At 40.8% G+C, this 22,659-nt stretch overlaps 1 pseudogene; it reads right to left on the bottom strand.

Moving 5' to 3' along the window:
- Positions 1 to 22,659, bottom strand: part of LOC128697288 (aminoacylase-1-like) — a 116,857-nt pseudogene that overhangs the window by 86,744 nt on the left and 7,454 nt on the right.

Here is a 22,659-nt window from a genome sequence, read left to right as displayed (position 1 = left end):
TTACCAGAGAAGGAGGGCTGGCCTGGTTACCAGTGAAGGAGGGCTGGCCTGGTTACCAGTGAAGGAGGGCTGGCCTGGTTACCAGTGAAGGAGGGCTGGCCTGGTTACCAGTGAAGGAGGGCTGGCCTGGTTACCAGCGAAGGAGGGCTGGCCTGGTTACCAGTGAAGGAAGGAGGGCTGGCCTGGTTACCAGGGCTGGCCTGGTTACCAGAGAAGGAGGGCTGGCCTGGTTACCAGTGAAGGAGGGCTGGCCTGGTTACCAGTGAAGGAGGGCTGGCCTGGTTACCAGTGAAGGAGGGCTGGCCTGGTTACCAGTGAAGGAGGGCTGGCCTGGTTACCAGTGAAGGAGGGCTGGCCTGGTTACCAGTGAAGGAGGGCTGGCCTGGTTACCAGTGAAGGAGGGCTGGCCTGGTTACCAGTGAAGGAGGGCTGGCCTGGTTACCAGCGAAGGAGGGCTGGCCTGGTTACCAGTGAAGGAGGGCTGGCCTGGTTACCAGAGAAGGAGGGCTGGCCTGGTTACCAGTGAAGGAGGGCTGGCCTGGTTACCAGTGAAGGAGGGCTGGCCTGGTTACCAGAGAAGGAGGGCTGGCCTGGTTACCAGTGAAGGAGGGCTGGCCTGGTTACCAGCGAAGGAGGGCTGGCCTGGTTACCAGTGAAGGAGGGCTGGCCTGGTTACCAGTGAAGGAGGGCTGGCCTGGTTACCAGTGAAGGAGGGCTGGCCTGGTTACCAGTGAAGGAGGGCTGGCCTGGTTACCAGAGAAGGATGGCTGAAGGAGGGCTGGCCTGGTTACCAGCGAAGGAGGGCTGGCCTGGTTACCAGTGAAGGAGGGCTGGCCTGGTTACCAGTGAAGGAGGGCTGGCCTGGTTACCAGTGAAGGAGGGCTGGCCTGGTTACCAGTGGGAGGGCTGGCCTGGTTACCAGCGAAGGAGGGCTGGCCTGGTTACCAGTTACCAGTGAAGGAGGGCTGGCCTGGTTACCAGTGAAGGAGGGCTGGCCTGGTTACCAGAGAAGGAGGGCTGAAGCGTAGGAGGGCTGGCCTGGTTACCAGTGAAGGAGGGCTGGCCTGGTTACCAGAGAAGGAGGGCTGGCCTGGTTACCAGTGAAGGAGGGCTGGCCTGGTTACCAGCGAATTAGGGCTGGCCTGGTTACCAGCGAAGGAGGGCTGGCCTGGTTACCAGTGAAGGAGGGCTGGCCTGGTTACAAGCGTAGGAGGGCTGGCCTGGTTACCAGCGAAGGAGGGCTGGCCTGGTTACCAGTGGCCTGGTTAAGCTGGCCTGGTTACCAGGAAGGAGGGCTGGCCTGGTTACCAGTGAAGGAGGGCTGGCCTGGTTACCAGTGGCCTGGTTACCAGGAAGCTGGCCTGGTTACCAGGAGGGCTGGCCTGGTTACCAGAGAAGGAGGGCTGGCCTGGTTACCAGAGAAGGAGGGCTGGCCTGGTTACCAGTGAAGGAGGGCTGGCCTGGTTACCAGTGAAGGAGTGCTGGCCTGGTTACCAGTGAAGGAGGGCTGGCCTGGTTACCAGTGAAGGAGGGCTGGCCTGGTTACCAGAGAAGGAGGGCTGGCCTGGTTACCAGAGAAGGAGGGCTGGCCTGGTTACCAGTGAAGGAGGGCTGACCTGGTTACCAGGAAGGAGGGCTGGACTGGTTACTGAAGGAGGGCTGGCCTGGTTACCAGAGAAGGAGGGCTGGCCTGGTTACCAGAGAAGGAGGGCTGGCCTGGTTACCAGAGAAGGAGGGCTGGCCTGGTTACCAGTGAAGGAGGGCTGGCCTGGTTACCAGAGAAGGAGGGCTGGCCTGGTTACCAGAGAAGGAGGGCTGGCCTGGTTACCAGTGAAGGAGGGGTGGCCTGGTTACCAGTGAAGGAGGGCTGGCCTGGTTACCAGTGAAGGAGGGCTGGTCACAGCAGATGTTCAATCAAATAACTGGCAGCATAGTATATTTTGTGGGAGAGTCAGACACCGAGCTGTTTGACCCCAAACGCTATTCCTCGTGAAGGAAACTGATAGAAGTCACAGCAACGGTGTTTCAATTCGTGAGAAAGCTGAGTGACAAGGTAAGCAGAAGCCGACATTTGTCGCTAGTTGGTCCCTCAGAGTACTGGATGCAGCAGTACCAAAGGGAAAGATTTCCAGGAGTTCTGGAGGTGCTGGTGACTGGGCAAGTGAACATACAATCTGGACTGGCATCTAGCGGCGACTAAAGGAGCAGTAAGTTGGTCCGCTCATTGGGGTTATTCCTAGTTCATGCTGGTCTGATAAGATGTAGGGGAAGACTACACAACGCTGAACTCAGTTATGGGGCCAAACATCCCGTGTTACTGGGGAAGAATGGGTGGTTGGTAGAGTTAGTGATATGCAATGCCCATCACAGGACCATGCATGGAGGGTTTGGAGATACCCTAACCTGCCTTCGTCAGAATTATTGGGTGCTGAAGGGCCGAGCCACAGTCAAAAAGATGATAAGGAATTATGCGGTCTGCCTACAGTATGATGGGAGGACCCTACCTTACCCAGGACCACCACCGCTGCCTCAGGAGTGGGTGCATGGTGACAGGCCCTTTGAGACTGTAAGGATAGACTATATAGGAGCTATCACACTGAAGGACCCAGGAGGGCAGAGAGTAGGCCCACAGAAGGTATACGTCTGCCTGTTTACTTGTACCACTACCGAAGCATCTAGAGTTGGCAGAAGATATGTCAATCGAGACATCCGTGAACCTGTTCTAGAGGTTCACAGTTCGGTTCTCTTGCCCACGATTGGTTATATCGGACAATGTCACAAGCTTCAGAGGGGCCAGCAAAGTCTTTACCTGGAGTTTACTTGGAGAGAGTTCCGGGGGTCAACGCCCCCGCGGCCCGGTCTGTGACCAGGCCTCATGGTGGATCAGGGCCTGATCAACCAGGCTGTTATTGCTGGCTGCACGCAATCCACAGCCCGGCAGGTCAGGTACCGACTTTAGGTGCCTGTTCAGTGCCTGCCTGAAGACAGCCATGGGTCTATTGGTAATCTTTGGAATCTTTTGGACAACAGAGAGGTGTGAGAATACATGAAGAAGATAGAGTGTGAATGGAAGTTCATAGCTCCCAGAGCCTCATGGCAAGGAGGCTTTTATGAGCACATGGTGGGCACAGTCAAAAGGTGTATCCACATGGTCTTGCACGGCAAGAGGGTGAGCACCGATGAGTTACTGACAGACAAAATGGGATTGACGAGCAGGAATCTCTCACCCCAAATCACATGCTATTTGGGAGGAGGATCGAGCCCTTCCCAGCAATCTTGAGCCAGTCTTCCAGGGAGCACAACTATTATGGACCAGAAGAACCCCCATTAACGAAGAATTGCACAAGAGTCACAATAAACTGGTGAATGCTGTAGACAAATGGAACCAGGTGTGGCATAATGATTATTTGACAGCTCTGCGAGAATATTTTTGTGGGGCTGATCCTAAGTGAAACAAGGTGACCTTGAGTCAAAGGGACCTGATACTAGTAGAAACTGAGGCACCCAGGGCAGGTTGGCCATTAGGCCTGGTGGTGTGAATCTACCCAGATATGGCTGGACGACTGAGGGTGGTGAAGGTGAGAATAAATGGTGTCGAGAGCATAAGACTCATTAACAAGCTCGTGCCTCTCGAGGTCCATGTGGTGGGACCTGGATGGGAGAAGTCAGACCAGAGTCTGCTCTACCAGAGCAGCCGGCAACCCGTCACACGGTGCTGAAGTCCAGGGCTCACTGGAAGAACTTGCGGGATGTGGACTTGATCTAGACTTAGTGTCTACCTTCGCCTGCAGGAGGATGTGAAAACTTATTGGGAGATGAAATAACTTCCACTGGGAAACAGTAAATAATCAGTAAAAGCACAAAACATCGCCACACACACTTAGCTGGTGTAGGTAGCGATTGTACATATTATTTGATATATTTACTGTTCAAGAAAGGTTTAGGTAGGTTTATACAGTAGTAACTAATATTAGAATTAGAGAAGTAACTGTAGATATTTTTAATGTAGTCCCAGGACCTTAACATTGGAATAGGCGAATATTAGCTAGTGACAAGTGGCAACCCAAAAATTCAAATGAAGACAGGAGTCAGATGCCAACTATCTTGGAGTACAGACACCATCTTGACAAGATGTGAGGTGTCAAACATCCCGGAGAACAGACGTTAATACACTTGACCTGGAGGCAACGAAATCATAAGAGGCTTCCTGAAGAACTGTAGTTATTCGTCTCTATCCAGGCAGACTCACAGTAAGACAAGACCTTTGATTTTCTCTCAGCATAGTTATCCAATATTTCTGGGGAAACGTAGGTTGTAGTCGATCTGTGGGGTTAAAGAAAAGGGACACGTGAACACCAGATAAGTCCGTCACTGCAAGAGGTACTGAGGGTGAGGGAACAGAGAACGCCATACCCCCAAGTGAGTTAATCTTTCATTCCTGTATAGTTAGGAATTTCTTACTAGAACAGTATTGACTGGAAATATGTTGTAAGAGCCACTTGTGAGCCTGCGAGGACTATCTCAGGGCACTGTTAACAATGTTAACATCTCCAAGACGCAGAAAAAGCAGTCATTACCTCCAGCATTGTGAGGTTAACAGTGTTAACATCTCCAAGACGTAAGAAAAGCAAAAAGCAGTCATTACCTCCAGCATTGTGAGATTAACAGTGTTAACATCTCCAAGACGCAGAAAAAGCAGTCATTACCTCCAGCATTGTGAGGTTAACAGTGTTAACATCTCCAAGACGTAAGAAAAGCAGTCATTACCTCCAGCATTGTGAGGTTAACAGTGTTAACATCTCCAAGACGCAGAAAAAGCAGTCATTACCTCCAGCATTGTGAGGTTAACAGTGTTAACATCTCCAAGACGCAAGAAAAGCAGTCGTTAGATTAACAGTGTTAACATCTCCAGCATTGCGAGGTTAACAGTGTTAACATCTCCAAGACGTAAGAAAAGCAGTCATTACCTCCAGCATTGTGAGGTTAACAGTGTTAACATCTCCAAGACGCAGAAAAAGCAGTCATTACCTCCAGCATTGTGAGGTTAACAGTGTTAACATCTCCAAGACGCAAGAAAAGCAGTCATTACCTCCAGCATTGTGAGGTTAACAGTGTTAACATCTCCAAGACGCAAGAAAAGCAGTCATTACCTCCAGCATTGTGAGGTTAACAGTGTTAACATCTCCAAGACGTAAGAAAAGCAGTCATTACCTCCAGCATTGTGAGGTTAACAGTGTTAACATCTCCAAGACGCAAGAAAAGCAGTCATTACCTCCAGCATTGTGAGGTTAACAGTGTTAACATCTCCAAGACGCAGAAAAAGCAGTCATTACCTCCAGCATTGTGAGGTTAACAGTGTTAACATCTCCAAGACGCAAGAAAAGCAGTCATTACCTCCAGCATTGTGAGATTAACGGTGTTAACATCTCCAAGACACAGGTTCTTGTTCTCCTTCAGTAAGTGTTCTTGTTCATCTCTATAACTCAGGAAGGAGTCAATCACCTTGTACAGTTTTTCTCCTGCAGTGTTGGTCAGGAACTGTGACCCGTGACCTGGCTGACCTGGACACTTCACTTTTATTGCTGTAATTGTAATTTTAATCACATAAATCATCCAAACTCTTTAATTTTTAACAATAGGTTGAAGATATGATAAATCACGAGGTATTTATTCAATAGTGCAGTTAAACAAACTATTGATTATAATCTAAAACATAAACAATGACAACAGAGCTCACCATTCTTATAATGATAGTTCTTTAAACAATATAACCACAGTGAAAAAAAAAATATTGAAATTTGAAATGATTTCATGATTTTTCACATTCTCAAGAAGAGTGGGAAACCCTGAAATTTCACTATTTTTTTCAATGTGGTTAAGTTGCACATTATGGTATCTGTTTATGGTGATCTTATTGCATATTTCAATAAGAAATTACGTAGTCTGTCAGTATATTATTATTATTATTATTATTATTAATGATAGTAGTAGTAGTAGTAATATATTAAAAAATATATATACTAAAACCCATTTGAGACAAACAGTGTGGTAGCTTGTAACATGTCTCTGGCAATCACTGTTGACACTCTGGCAATCACTGTTGACACTCTGGCAATCACTGTTGACACTGTCAATCACCGTTGACACTATCAATCACCACTGACACTCTGGCTGTCACTGTTGACACATATACCACAAGACTCCTTTGTCCTGTTCTCAGAAGTACCCCTATGGGTAAACTTCTATAGAAGAGTTAGCTGACTAACAGGAAATTCCTGCTTTCCTCCATGCACGAACTGGAACAGACTTACTGGTGTTGTGGAGTCTATCCTTGCTTGAAATCACCTAATTCTACCCAGGCTAAATAGACTTTTAATGATCTTCTTTCTCTTAGATGCCATGTACACAGAGGTATGGTTCATTCAAGTAGTTAATGAAAATTAATAATTCCAGCATACAGTCTAGGGGTCCCTGTATTAATTGGGGTTTCCCTATCTAATATTTATGTACACAGAAAGATTACTTGCTTCTGGCCTAATATTCAAAGTATAATTACTTCAGCAATCTTGGCTGCTATGTACCTTGGATTGTGCACAGTGCCCACTCATAACACATAACTAAATTACCCTGTGTTCCCAAGATAACGTCAGCCGACCAGTTACTCACGAAATCGTAATGACACTACTGTTGCAAACAATCCATACCACGGGCAGAGATAGAACCCATGGTCAAAAGGTCATAAAAGTTGAGACCGACGTGTTAGCCACTATGCCAGCTGGCTACAATAACATACATCAAACTAGGTATATTTCTACACCATAGGTAGGTTATCATAGGCACCACTGTGACCACAAATGCAAGTTTTTACAGACGAATCTCCAACCAGCGTGACCGTGACTAGCTCTAGCTCAAGTCCCCTCAAAGCCGTCATAATGTCACGAAATCGTAATGATACGATTACAAACAAACCATACCATGGGCGGGGATAGAACCCACGACCAGAGAGACATAAAACTCCAGACCGACGCGTTAACTACTAGGCCAGCTAGCCCAGTGGCTAACGCGTCAGTCTGGAGTTATATGACGTCGATCTGGAGTTATATGGTTTGTTTAAACCATATAACTCCAGTTATATGGTTTAAACAGAATAATGTCATGACGGAAGCCTGGTGTAGACTGAATATCCATGATATGCCGGGAAGCTGCCAGGCAGAGTATTTTGTCAACAGCATTGGATGCTCATCTCCTATGAGTTGTTATTCCAACCATTCTTGATGCCAGAAGAACATTCCTACGTTTTGTGAACCCATTTCACCTACCTTGCTCAGAGATGCTAGCTTTCACACTATACCTAATCTCATTACATAATATAACATGACATTAATGCCTAATCCTATATTATTAATTCTATTATTATTTACTAAAGATTTAAGCTTACTTGAATCTTTCATAAGCCCAAAATCTATCAATTTGTATAGTATTCTCTTTGGGTGTAAAGGTGCAATAAATCACATTGTGACTACGATACTAAAATATTTACATATAAGCCAAGCAGTAGGAATTTTTGGTACTAATAAATTTCAACAGCCACCTACCAGCAAAAGTAAATGCTAAGTCTAGATCAAGATCACCTCTCATCAGCCCATCTTCCCCAAGTGGACCCTGGACACAAGCACCGTCCAGTCATTCTCGTCTAAGGGACGATGGTCTAACTTCGACTGTACAGTTTCCACTGTGTGTACCACTATAGCTAGAAACTTGTTGGTTGCAATTATCTTAACACCCTTCATTTTAACTTTAACATCTCCCACATGTCTAGTCTTCTCTGAGTGGCTCTGTACTTCCCCACTCAACAACGTATATGCCCGAGTATGTTTCCTTCCTGCTGATTCAAGGTTCCCTGGGTTTATTGACAACCTATTTCCCTTTTGGGGTATATCTTGAGTATACCTGGAGAAGATTTCGGGAATCAACGCCCCAGCAGCTCGGTCTATGACCAGGCCTCCCGGTGGATCACGGCCTGATCAACCAAGCTGTTACAACTGACTGTATGCAAACCGATGAACAAACCACAGCCCGGCTCAATAAATACTGACTTTAAGTGCCGATCTAGCGCCTTCTTAAAGACAGCAAAGGATCTATTGATAATCCCCCTTATGTATGCTGGGAGGAAGTTGAAGAGTCTCTTACCATACTCGTAGCGCCTCTGCTTTTCATTGGGTGAACTTTGCATCTCCTGCCCAGTCTTATGCTTTCATAGGGAGTAATTTCCATATGCAAATTTGGGGAAAGTCCCACTAGGATTTTCCAAGCATATATTACCATGTATCTTTCTCGCCTGTGTTCCATCATGGGCTTGTCTTCCCTAGTTTTGAAGGTTCTCATTATTCATCCTGTCATTTTCCTAGCAGATGTGTTGGATACAATGTTGTGATCTTTATAAGAGAGATCTGACATCATCGCTGCCAGGTCCTTCACACTGGTTTTCCTCTCTATTGTGTGGTTGGAATTTGTTTTATACACCGATAAAGTTTTAATTTCCTCGAATTTTCCAAGTCGGAGTAATTGAAATATCTCTTCAATGAACTTCATGTTGCTTTCTGCGGCCTATTTAAAGATTTGGTTGATGTCCGCCTGGAGTTTTGCAGTGTCATCGACAGATGACATTGCAAGACGGTGTCATCGACAGATGACACCATCATGCGAAATCGGGTGTCATCTGCAAAGGAAGACACGGTGCTGTGGCTTAAATCTCTGTTTCAGATATGAGGATGAGGAACAGGATGGGTACGAGTACTGTGCCCTATGGAATGAGCTTTTCACTGTAGCCGCCTGTGTTTACTATTACTCTTTGTGTTCTATTTGTTAGGAAATTATAGATCCATCTACCAACTTTTCTTCTTATTGCTTTATCGCGCATTTCGTGTGCTATTACACCATGGTCACACTTGTCGAAGGCTTTTGTAAAGTCTGTGTATACTGCAACTGCGTTTTGTTTGTCCTCCAGTGCACCTAAGACGTTGTCATAGTGGTCCAATAGTTGAGACAGGCAGGAACTACCTGCTCTAAACCCATGTTGCCCAGGGTTGTGTAACTGACTGATATCTAGGTGGATGGCGATCTTGCTTCTTAGGACCCTTTCAATGATTTTTATGATATGGGATGTTAGTATTATAGGTCTGCAATTCTTTGCAATTGCTTTACTGCCACCTTTGTGGAGTGGGGCTACGTCTGTTGCGTTTAGTGGCTGTGGAATGACTCATGTGTCCATGCTTGCTCTTCATAGAATGCCAAAGGCACTTTCTTGATGAACACACAGTTCCAAGGTCCCAGAGTTTGGTCCTTGGGTCGAGTGCATAGGAATGTCATTTATTGCTTTTTCGAAGTCTTTTGGTGTTAGGATAATATTGGAGATTTTTTAACTGACTACATTTTGAGTCTCGGTCATAAAAAATTCATTTAGATTTTCTACTCTTAGTCCAGTTAATGGCTCACTAAACATTGAGCCATATTGGAAATTTAGTATCTTACTAATTTCTTTTCTACCATCTGTGTTAGTCCCATCTCGTCTAAGCAGGAGTCTAATACTAGATATTGTTTTTTCTTTGACTAATTTCTTTTCTACCATCTGTGCCCATCTCGTCTAAGCAGGAGTCTAATACTAGATATTGTTTTTTCTTTGATTTGGCATAAGAAAAGAAATAAACATTTTTAAATTTCATTTATGGCTTGAAGTTCTTCCTGAGTTTCTTGTCTCCTGTATGATTCCTTAACCTTAAGTTCGATATTTACTATTTCTCTGACCAATGCCTCCTTTCGTACTTCAGATACACTAGCCACTTTCAGCAGCCCTGTGATTCTTTGCCTTCGCCGGTATAGGGAGCGTCTCTCTCTATCTAGTTTACATCTCTTCTCTTCCTTTTTCTGAAAAGAATGTGCCTTAAGCATACCTCAATTACCACAGAGTTATTTCTTTCTAGGCAATGGTTCAGATCCGTATTGTTTAGGATTTTCTCATTTAGGACATCGTTGATTTGATCCCATTATATGTTTTTGTTGTTAAAGTTCAATTTGGTGAAGGCACCTTTATAACTTACCACATTTTGCTGGACCCGGGCCCTGGGCATGCATGTCTGTACCTCTATTATGTAGTGATCTGAGAGTATAGTCTTTAATACTGTTATATTTCATATTAGATCATTATTGTTGGTGAAGATAAGTTCCAGTGTTTTTTCCAGTCTTCTTGACTCTATTATTTGCTGGTTTAAGGTGAATTTGTTGCAGAGATTTAATAACTCATGTGTGTGTGAATTTCCATCTGAGCTGTCTCCTGGGGTGATCTCTGCTGAAACAATATTTGCTAGACTCTTCCTCTTTAGGTGTGTTGAGTTGAAATCACCCAGCAGAAAGTAGTTTCGGGCAGGATGCGGGAGATTTTCCAGACATTGGTCAATTTTTAAAAGCTGTTTTGCGAATTGTTGGGAAGTTATATCTAATATCTTATGTATAACCATACTGACAAGGTTTTGTTTTTCAATTTTTAGTGTCAAAACTTCAACTACATAAATTGAAATGTTTTGTAGTTGTGAGGACATGAGCGACTCTGTGACATCCAGGTGAACCTTTCCCCCTCCCCTTGTTGCTTGTTTACTCTGTGACATCCAGGTGAACCTTTCCCCCTCCCCTTGTTGCTTGTTTACTCTGTGACATCCAGGTGAACCTTTCCCCCTCCCCTTGTTGCTTGTTTGCTCTGTGACATCCAGGTGAACCTTTCCCCCTCCCCTTGTTGCTTGTTTACTCTGTGACATCCAGGTGAACCTTTCCCCCTCCCCATGTTGCTTGTTTACTCTGTGACATCCAGGTGAACCTTTCCCCCTCCCCTTGTTGCTTGTTTACTCTGTGACATCCAGGTGAACCTTTCCCCCTCCCCATGTTGCTTGTTTACTATGTGACATACAGGCGAACCCTTACTCTGTGACATCCAGGTGAACCTTTCCCCCTCCCCATGTTGCTTGTTTACTCTGTGACATCCAGGTAAACCTTTCCCCCTCCCCTTGTTGCTTGTTTACTCTGTGACATCCAGGTGAACCTTTCCCCCTCCCCTTGTTGCTTGTTTACTCTGTGACATCCAGGTGAACCTTTCCCCCTCCCCATGTTGCTTGTTTACTCTGTGACATCCAGGTGAACCTTTCCCCCTCCCCTTGTTGCTTGTTTACTCTGTGACATCCAGGTGAACCTTTCCCCCTCCCCTTGTTGCTTGTTTACTCTGTGACATCCAGGTGAACCTTTCCCCCTCCCCTTGTTGCTTGTTTACTCTGTGACATCCAGGTGAACCTTTCCTCCTTCCCATGTTGCTTGTTTACTATGTGACATACAGGCGAACCCTCCCCCTCCCCTTGTTGCTTGTTTACTCTGTGACATCTGAATAGGCTATAATCTGGGATCCATATTTCCTTATCAATGTGGTCCTTTATTTGGGTCTCTGTGAAAGCGACAAACATTGCATTTGACTCTGTGAGCAGTCCATTGATGGAAGGTATTTTGTTTGTTGATGGCTTTAGACCCTGAATAAATGTCATGGTGTTGATGGTATGTAAGGGTGCCCCGTAAAAGTGTGTTTTTTTTTATAGGTGATTGAGTGTTCATCACTCGTTACCTGGCAGTTCATCCTGTGCTTGAATACTCATTATTATTGTGGTCGCTGCTATCACAGTTTCGCCTTCCTCTCATCCTCTCTGACGTTGAAGGGAATTTGGGTGGAATATTGCCATTGATAATGTATAAGCCAATACCTTTCTAAATAGACTGTCTTCTGGACAGGAAGTCGTCCATTTGATCAGCTCCCACCAAAATACCAACAACTTTGTGTCAGCGGTAATACCTTGATCTTGCCAGCTTTATGCCAAGGTTCATCATTCACTTAGTTGCCGGAATAAGGCCTCTGGTGGTGATTGCCATAGACAGCCTCTTCACCGAAGGTATAATATTTCTTCGATGTCCACCTTATTATACAGTGACATCTTAACACATCATAAAGACGTAGAAGTTGTCAGTTGGGTTGGCATGTCCCTCGTCAAGAGCGAAGCCAACATTCATCTTCTTGAAGACGTCACTCTTCACAAAGTTCTTCATACCGTCAAGTCCACCAGTCTCCTCATCTGGAAAATAAAGTGAATATGACGAACTTCTGAAACCCATAGTCAGTAGTACATTATATTTGTAACACTTTAAGATCACCAGTAGGTTCATGTAATACTTACAGTAATATCACCAGTAGGATCAAGTAACACTTACAGTAATATCACCAGTAGGATCACGTAACACTTACAGTAATATCACCAGTAGGATCAAGTAACACTTACAGTAATATCACCAGTAGGTTCATGTAATACTTACAGTAATATCACCAGTAGGATCAAGTAACACTTACAGTAATATCACCAGTAGGATCACGTAACACTTACAGTAATATCACCAGTAGGATCAAGTAACACTTACAGTAATATCACCAGTAGGATCAAGCAACACTTACAGTAATATCACCAGTAGGATCAGTAATATCACCAGTAACAACACTTACAGTAATATCACCAGTAGGATCAGTAGGATCGTAACACTTACAGTAATATCACCAGTAGGATCACACATACAGTAGTAACTTACAGTAATATCACCAGTAGGATCACGTAACACTTACAGTAATATCACCAGTAGGATCACACTTACAGTAACACTTACAGTAATATCACCAGTAGGATCACGTAACACTTACAGTAATATCACCAGTAGGATCAAGTAACAATTACAGTAATATCACCAGTAGGATCACGTAACACTTACAGTAATATCACCAGTAGGATCACGTAACACTTACAGTAATATCACCAGTAGGATCACGTAACACTTACAGTAATATCACCAGTAGGATTACGTAACACTTACAGTAATATCACCAGTAGGATCACGTAACACTTACAGTAATATCACCAGTAGGATCACGTAACACTTACAGTAATATCACCAGTAGTAATATCACCAGATCACGTAACACTTACAGTAATATCACCAGTAGGATCAAGTAACACTTACAGTAATATCACCAGTAGGATCACGTAACACACGTAACACATACAGTAATATCACCAGTAGGATCAGGTAACACTTACAGTAATATCACCAGTAGGATCACGTAACACTTACAGTAATATCACCAGTAGGATCACGTAACACTTACAGTAATATCACCAGTAGGATCAAGTAACACTTACAGTAATATCACCAGTAGGATCACGTAACACTTACAGTAATATCACCAGTAGGATCACGTAACACTTACAGTAATATCACCAGTAGGATCACGTAACACTTACAGTAATATCACCAGTAGGATCACGTAACACTTACAGTAATATCACCAGTAGGATCAAGTAACACTTACAGTAATATCACCAGTAGGATCACGTAACACTTACAGTAATATCACCAGTAGGATCAAGTAACACTTACAGTAATATCACCAGTAGGATCAAGTAACACTTACAGTAATATCACCAGTAGGATCACGTAACACTTACAGTAATATCACCAGTAGGATCAAGTAACACTTACAGTAATATCACCAGTAGGATCACGTAACACTTACAGTAATATCACCAGTAGGATCACGTAACACTTACAGTAATATCACCAGTAGGATCACGTAACACTTACAGTAATATCACCAGTAGGATCACGTAACACTTACAGTAATATCACCAGTAGGATCACGTAACACTTACAGTAATATCACCAGTAGGATCACGTAACACTTACAGTAATATCACCAGTAGGATCACGTAATACTTACAGTAATATAACCAGTAGGATCACGTAACACTTACAGTAATATCACCAGTAGGATCACGTAACACTTACAGTAATATCACCAGTAGGATCACGTAACACTTACAGTAATATCACCAGTAGGATCACGTAACACTTACAGTAATATCACCAGTAGGATCACGTAACACTTACAGTAATATCACCAGTAGGATCACGTAACACTTACAGTAATATCACCAGTAGGATCACGTAACACTTACAGTAATATCACCAGTAGGATCACGTAACACTTACAGTAATATCACCAGTAGGATCAAGTAACACTTACAGTAATATCACCAGTAGGATCACGTAACACTTACAGTAATATCACCAGTAGGATCACGTAACACTTACAGTAATATCACCAGTAGGATCACGTAACACTTACAGTAATATCACCAGTAGGATCACGTAACACTTACAGTAATATCACCAGTAGGATCAAGTAACACTTACAGTAATATCACCAGTAGGATCAAGTAACACTTACAGTAATATCACCAGTAGGATCACGTAACACTTACAGTAATATCACCAGTAGGATCACGTAACACTTACAGTAATATCACCAGTAGGATCAAGTAACACTTACAGTAATATCACCAGTAGGATCAAGAACACTTACAGTAATATCACCAGTAGGATCACGTAACACTACAGTAATATCACCAGTAGGATCACGTAACACTTACAGTAATATCACCAGTAGGATCACGTAACACTTACAGTAATATCACCAGTAGGATTACGTAACACTTACAGTAATATCACCAGTAGGATCACGTAACACTTACAGTAATATCACCAGTAGGATCACGTAACACTTAATATCACAGTAGGATCATAACACCAGTAATATCACCAGTAGGATCACGTAACACTTACAGTAATATCACCAGTAGGATCACGTAACACTTACAGTAATATCACCAGTAGGATCACGTAACACTTACAGTAATATCACCAGTAGGATCACGTAACACTTACAGTAAGATCACCAGTAGGATCACGTAACACGTACAGTAATATCACCAGTAACACTTACAGTAATATCCCCAGTAGGATCTCGTAACACTTACAGTAATATCACCAGTAGGATCACGTAACACTTACAGTAATATCACCAGTAGGATCAAGTAACACTTACAGTAATATCACCAGTAGGATCACGTAACACTTACAGTAATATCACCAGTAGGATCACGTAACACTTACAGTAATATCACCAGTAGGATCACGTAACACTTACAGTAATATCACCAGTAGGATCACGTAACACTTACAGTAATATCACCAGTAGGATCACGTAACACTTACAGTAATATCACCAGTAGGATCATGTAACACTTACAGTAATATCACCAGTAGGATCACGTAACACTTACAGTAATATCACCAGTAGGATCACGTAACACTTACAGTAATATCACCAGTAGGATCACGTAACACTTACAGTAATATCACCAGTAGGATCACGTAACACTTACAGTAATACCACCAGTAGGATCACGTAACACTTACAGTAATATCACCAGTAGGATCACGTAACACTTACAGTAGGATCACGTAACACTTACAGTAATATCACCAGTAGGATCACGTAACACTTACAGTAATATCACCAGTAGGATCACGTAACACTTACAGTAATATCACCAGTAGGATCACGTAACACATACAGTAATATCACCAGTAGGATCACAAATATCACCAGTAGGATCACGTAACACTTACACCAGTAAGTATACACCAGTAGGATCACGTAACACTTACAGTAATATCACCAGTAGGATCACGTAACACTTACAGTAATATCACCAGTAGGATCACGTAACACTTACAGTAATATCACCAGTAGGATCACGTAACACTTACAGTAATATCACCAGTAGGATCACGTAACACTTACAGTAATATCACCAGTAGGATCACGTAACACTTACAGTAATATCACCAGTAGGATCACGTAACACTTACAGTAATATCACCAGTAGGATCAAGTAACACTTACAGTAATATCACCAGTAGGATCACGTAACACTTACAGTAATATCACCAGTAGGATCACGTAACACTTACAGTAATCTCACGAGTAGGCTCACGTAACACTTACACACCAGTACAGTAAGTATCACCAGTAGGATCACGTAACACTCACAGTAATATCACCAGTAGGATCACGTAACACTTACAGTAATATCACCAGTAGGATCACGTAACACTTACAGTAATATCACCAGTAGGATCACGTAACACTTACAGTAATATCACCAGTAGGATCACGTAACACTTACAGTAATATCACCAGTAGATCACGTAACCCTTACAGTAATATCACCAGTAGGATCACGTAACACTTACAGTAATATCACCAATAGGATCACGTAACACTTACAGTAATATCACCAGTAGGATCACGTAACACTTACAGTAATATCACCAGTAGGATCACGTAACACATACAGTAATATCACCAGTAGGATTACGTAACACTTACAGTAATATCACCAGTAGGATTACGTAACACTTAGAGTAATATCACCAGTAGGTATCAGTAATATCACCAGTAACACTTACAGTAATATCACCAGTAGGATCACGTAACACTTACAGTAATATCACCAGTAGGATCACACTTACAGTAACACTTACAGTAATATCACCAGTAGGATCACGTAACACTTACAGTAATATCACCAGTAGGATCACGTAACACTTACAGTAATATCACCAGTAGGATCACGTAACACTTACAGTAATATCACCAGTAGGATCACGTAACACTTACAGTAATATCACCAGTAGGATCACGTAACACTTACAGTAATATCACCAGTAGGATCACGTAACACTTACAGTAATATCACCAGTAGGATCACGTAACACTTACAGTAATATCACCAGTAGGATCACGTAACCAGTAGGATATCACCAGTAGGATCACGTAACACTTACAGTAATATCACCAGTAGGATCACGTAACACTTACAGTAATATCACCAGTAGGATCACGTAACACTTACAGTAATATCACCAGTAGGATCACGTAACACTTACAGTAATATCACCAGTAGGATCACGTAACACTTACAGTAATATCACCAGTAGGATCACACTTACAGTAACACTAGGATACAGTAATATCACCAGTAGGATCACGTAACACTTACAGTAATATCACCAGTAGGATCACGTAACACTTACAGTAATATCACCAGTAGGATCACGTAACACTTACAGTAATATCACCAGTAGGATCACGTAACACTTACAGTAATATCACCAGTAGGATCACGTAACACTTACAGTAATATCACCAGTAGGATCACGTAACACTTACAGTAATATCACCAGTAGGATCTAGTAACACTTACAGTAATATCACCAGTAGGATCACGTAACACTTACAGTAATATCACCAGTAGGATCACGTAACACATACAGTAATATCACCAGTAGGATCACGTAACACTTACAGTAATATCACCAGTAGGATCAAGCAACATTTATAGTAATATCACCAGTAGGATCACGTAACACTTACAGTAATATCACCAGCAGGATCAAGTAACGCTTACAGTAATATCACCAGTAGGTTCACGTAACACTTACAGTAATATCACCAGTAGGATCACGTAACACTTACAGTAATATTACCAGTAGGATCACGTAACACTTACAGTAATATCACCAGTAGGATCACGTAACACTTACAGTAATATCACCAGTAGGATCACGTAACACTTACAGTAATATCACCAGTAGGATCTAGTAACACTTACAGTAATATCACCAGTAGGATCACGTAACACTTACAGTAATATCACCAGTAGGATCACGTAACACTTACAGTAATATCACCAGTAGGATCACGTAACCCTTACAGTAATATCACCAGTAGGATCACGTAACACTTACAGTAATATCACCAGTAGGATCACGTAACACTTACAGTAATATCACAACTAGGATCACGTAACACTTACAGTAATATCACCAGTAGGATCACGTAACACTTACAGTAATATCACCAGTAGGATCACGTAACACTTACAGTAATCACGTAACACTTACAGTAATATCACCAGTAGGATCACGTAACACTTACAGTAATATCACCAGTAGGATCACGTAACACTTACAGTAATATCACCAGTAGGATCACGTAACACTTACAGTAATATCACCAGTAGGATCACGTAACACTTACAGTAATATCACCAGTAGGATCACGTAACACTTACAGTAATATCACCAGTAGGATCACGTAACACTTACAGTAATATCACCAGTAGGATCACGTAACACTTACAGTAATATCACCAGTAGGATCACGTAACACTTACAGTAATATCACCAGTAGGATCACGTAACACTTACAGTAATATCACCAGTAGGATCACGTAACACTTACAGTAATATCACCAGTAGGATCACGTAACACTTACAGTAATATCACCAGTAGGATCACGTAACACTTAGAGTAATATCACCAGTAGGATCACGTAACACTTACAGTAATATCACCAGTAGGATCACGTAACACTCACAGTAATATCACCAGTAGGATCACGTAACACTTACAGTAATATCACCAGTAGGATCACGTAACACTTACAGTAATATCACCAGTAGGATCACGTAACACTTACAGTAATATCACCAGTAGGATCACGTAACACTTACAGTAATATCACCAGTAGGATCACGTAACACTTACAGTAATATCACCAGTAGGATCACGTAACACTTACAGTAATATCACCAGTAGGATCACGTAACACTTACAGTAATATCACCAGTAGGATCACGTAACACTTACAGTAATATCACCAGTAGGATCACGTAACACTTACAGTAATATCACCAGTAGGATCACGTAACACTTACAGTAATATCACCAGTAGGATCACGTAACACTTACAGTAATATCACCAGTAGGATCACGTAACACTTACAGTAATATCACCAGTAGGATCACGTAACACTTACAGTAATATAGGATCACCAGTAGGATCACGTAACACTTACAGTAATATCACCAGTAGGTATACAGTAATATCACCAGTAGGATCACGTAACACATACAGTAATATCACCAGTAGGATCACGTAACACTTACAGTAATATCACCAGTAGGATCACGTAACACTTACAGTAATATCACCAGTAGGATCACGTAACACTTACAGTAATATCACCAGTAGGATCACGTAACACTTACAGTAATATCACCAGTAGGATCACGTAACACTTACAGTAATATCACCAGTAGGATCACGTAACACTTACAGTAATATCACCAGTAGGATCACGTAACACTTACAGTAATATCACCAATAGGATCACGTAACACACGACCATATATATCACCATTGTCGTCTTTATCACCACTGAATGGTTCGTATTTCCAGTGTTCCTGAGCACCATACAAAAGATATATAATCTCCATTAATATATTTTACCATAATGTTACCAGAGCTACAGAATTATGTACATACAGTACAGAATTATGTACATACAGTACAGAATTATGTATATACACTACAGAATTATGTACATACAGTACAGAATTATGTACATACAGTACAGAATTATGTACATACACTACAGAATTATGTACATACACTACAGAATTATGTACATACACTACAGAATTATGTACATACACTACAGAAATATGTACATACACTACAGAATTATGTACATACACTACAGAATTATGTACATACACTACAGAATTATGTACATACACTACAGAATTATGTACATACACTACAGAATTATGTACATACACTACAGAATTATGTACATACACTACAGAATTATGTACATACACTACAGAATTATGTACATACACTACAGAATTATGTACATACACTACAGAATTATGTACATACACTGCAGAATTATGTACATACAATGCAGAATTATGTACATACACTACAGAATTATGTACATACACTACAGAATTATGTACATACACTACAGAATTATGTACATACACTACAGAATTATGTACATACACTACAGAATTATGTACATACACTACAGAATTATGTACATACACTGCAGAATTATGTACATACACTACAGAATTATGTACATACACTACAGAATTATGTACATACACTGCAGAATTATGTACATACAATGCAGAATTATGTACATACACTACAGAATTATGTACATACACTACAGAATTATGTACATACACTACAGAATTATGTACATACACTACAGAATTATGTACATACACTACAGAATTATGTACATACACTACAGAATTATGTACATACACTACAGAATTATGTACATACACTACAGAATTATGTACATACACTACAGAATTATGTACATACACTACAATGTACATACGCTACAGAATTATGTACATACACTGCAGAATTATGTACATACACTTCAGAATTATGTACATACACTACAGAATTATGTACATACACAACAGAATTATGTACATACACTACAGAATTATGTACATGCACTGCAGAATTATATACATACAATGCAGAATTATGTATATACACTACAGAATTATGTACATACACTACAGAATTATGTACGTACACTACAGAATTATGTACATACACTACAGAATTATGTACATACACTGCAGAATTATGAACATGCACTACAGAATTATGTACATACACTACAGAATTATGTACATACGCTACAGAATTATGTACATACACTACAGAATTATGTACATACGCTACAGAATTATGTACATACGCTACAGAATTATGTACATACACTACAGAATTATGTACATATACTACAGAATTATGTACATACGGTACAGAATTATGTACATACACTACAGAATTATGTACATACACTACAGGATTATGTACATACTCTGCAGAATTATGTACATACACTACAGAATTATGTACATACACTACAGAATTATGTACATACACTACAGAATTATGTACATACACTGCAGAATTATGAACATACACTACAGAATTATGTACATACACTACAGAATTATGTACATACACTACAGAATTATGTACATACACAACAGAATTATGTACATACACTGCAGAATTATGTACATACAATACATAATTATGTACATACACTACAGAATTATGTACATACACTACAGAATTATGTACATACACTGCAGAATTATGAACATACACTACAGAATTATGTACATACACTACAGAATTATGTACATACGCTACAGAATTATGTACATACACTACAGAATTATGTACATACGCTACAGAATTATGTACATACGCTACAGAATTATGTACATACACTGCAGAATTATGTACATACACATCAGAATTATGTACATACACTACAGAATTATGTACATACACAACAGAATTATGTACATACACTACAGAATTATGTACATGCACTGCAGAATTATATACATACACTGCAGAATTATGTACATACACTACAGAATTATGTACATACACTACAGAATTATGTACGTACACTACAGAATTATGTACATACACTACAGAATTATGTACATACACTGCAGAATTATGAACATGCACTACATAATTATGTACATACACTACAGAATTATGTACATACGCTACAGAATTATGTACATACACTACAGAATTATGTACATACGCTACAGAATTATGTACATACGCTACAGAATTATGTACATACACTACAGAATTATGTACATACACTACAGAATTATGTACATACGCTACAGAATTATGTACATACACTACAGAATTATGTACATACACTACAGGATTATGTACATACTCAGCAGAATTATGTACATACACTACAGAATTATGTACAAACGCTACAGAATTATGTACGTACACTGCAGAATTATGTACATACACTACAGAATTATGTACATACACTGCAGAATTATGTACATACACTACAGAATTATGTACATACACTACAGAATTATGTACATACACTACAGAATTATGTACATACACTACAGAATTATGTACATACACTGCAGAATTATGTACGTACACTACAGAATTATGTACATACGCTACAGAATTATGTACATACGCTACAGAATTATGTACATACACTACAGAATTATGTACATACACTACAGAATTATGTACGTACACTACAGAATTATGTACATACACTACAGAATTATGTACATACACTACATAATTATGTACATACACTACAGAATTATGTACATACACTGCAGAATTATGTACATACACTACAGAATTAAGTACATACACTACAGAATTATGTACATACACTACAGAATTATGTACATACACTGCAGAATTATGAACATACACTACAGAATTATGTACATACACTACAGAATTATGTACATACGCTACAGAATTATGTACATACACTACAGAATTATGTACATACGCTACAGAATTATGTACATACGCTACAGAATTATGTACATACACTGCAGAATTATGTACATACACATCAGAATTATGTACATACACTACAGAATTATGTACATACACTACAGAATTATGTACATACACTACAGAATTATGTACATACACTACAGAATTATGTACATACACTGCAGAATTATGAACATGCACTACAGAATTATGTACATACACTACAGAATTATGTACATACACTACAGAATTATGTACATACACTACAGAATTATGTACATACGCTGCAGAATTATGTACATACGCTACAGAATTATGTACATACACTACAGAATTATGTACGTACACTACAGAATTATGTACATACACTGCAGAATTATGTACATACACTACAGAATTATGTACAAAC

The sequence above is a fragment of the Cherax quadricarinatus genome, unplaced genomic scaffold, assembly GCF_038502225.1.
Source record: "Cherax quadricarinatus isolate ZL_2023a unplaced genomic scaffold, ASM3850222v1 Contig369, whole genome shotgun sequence".
NCBI lineage: Eukaryota > Metazoa > Arthropoda > Malacostraca > Decapoda > Parastacidae > Cherax > Cherax quadricarinatus.
Note: the sequence above shows the minus strand (reverse complement) of the source record. Positions and strands in the feature narration are given on the sequence as shown.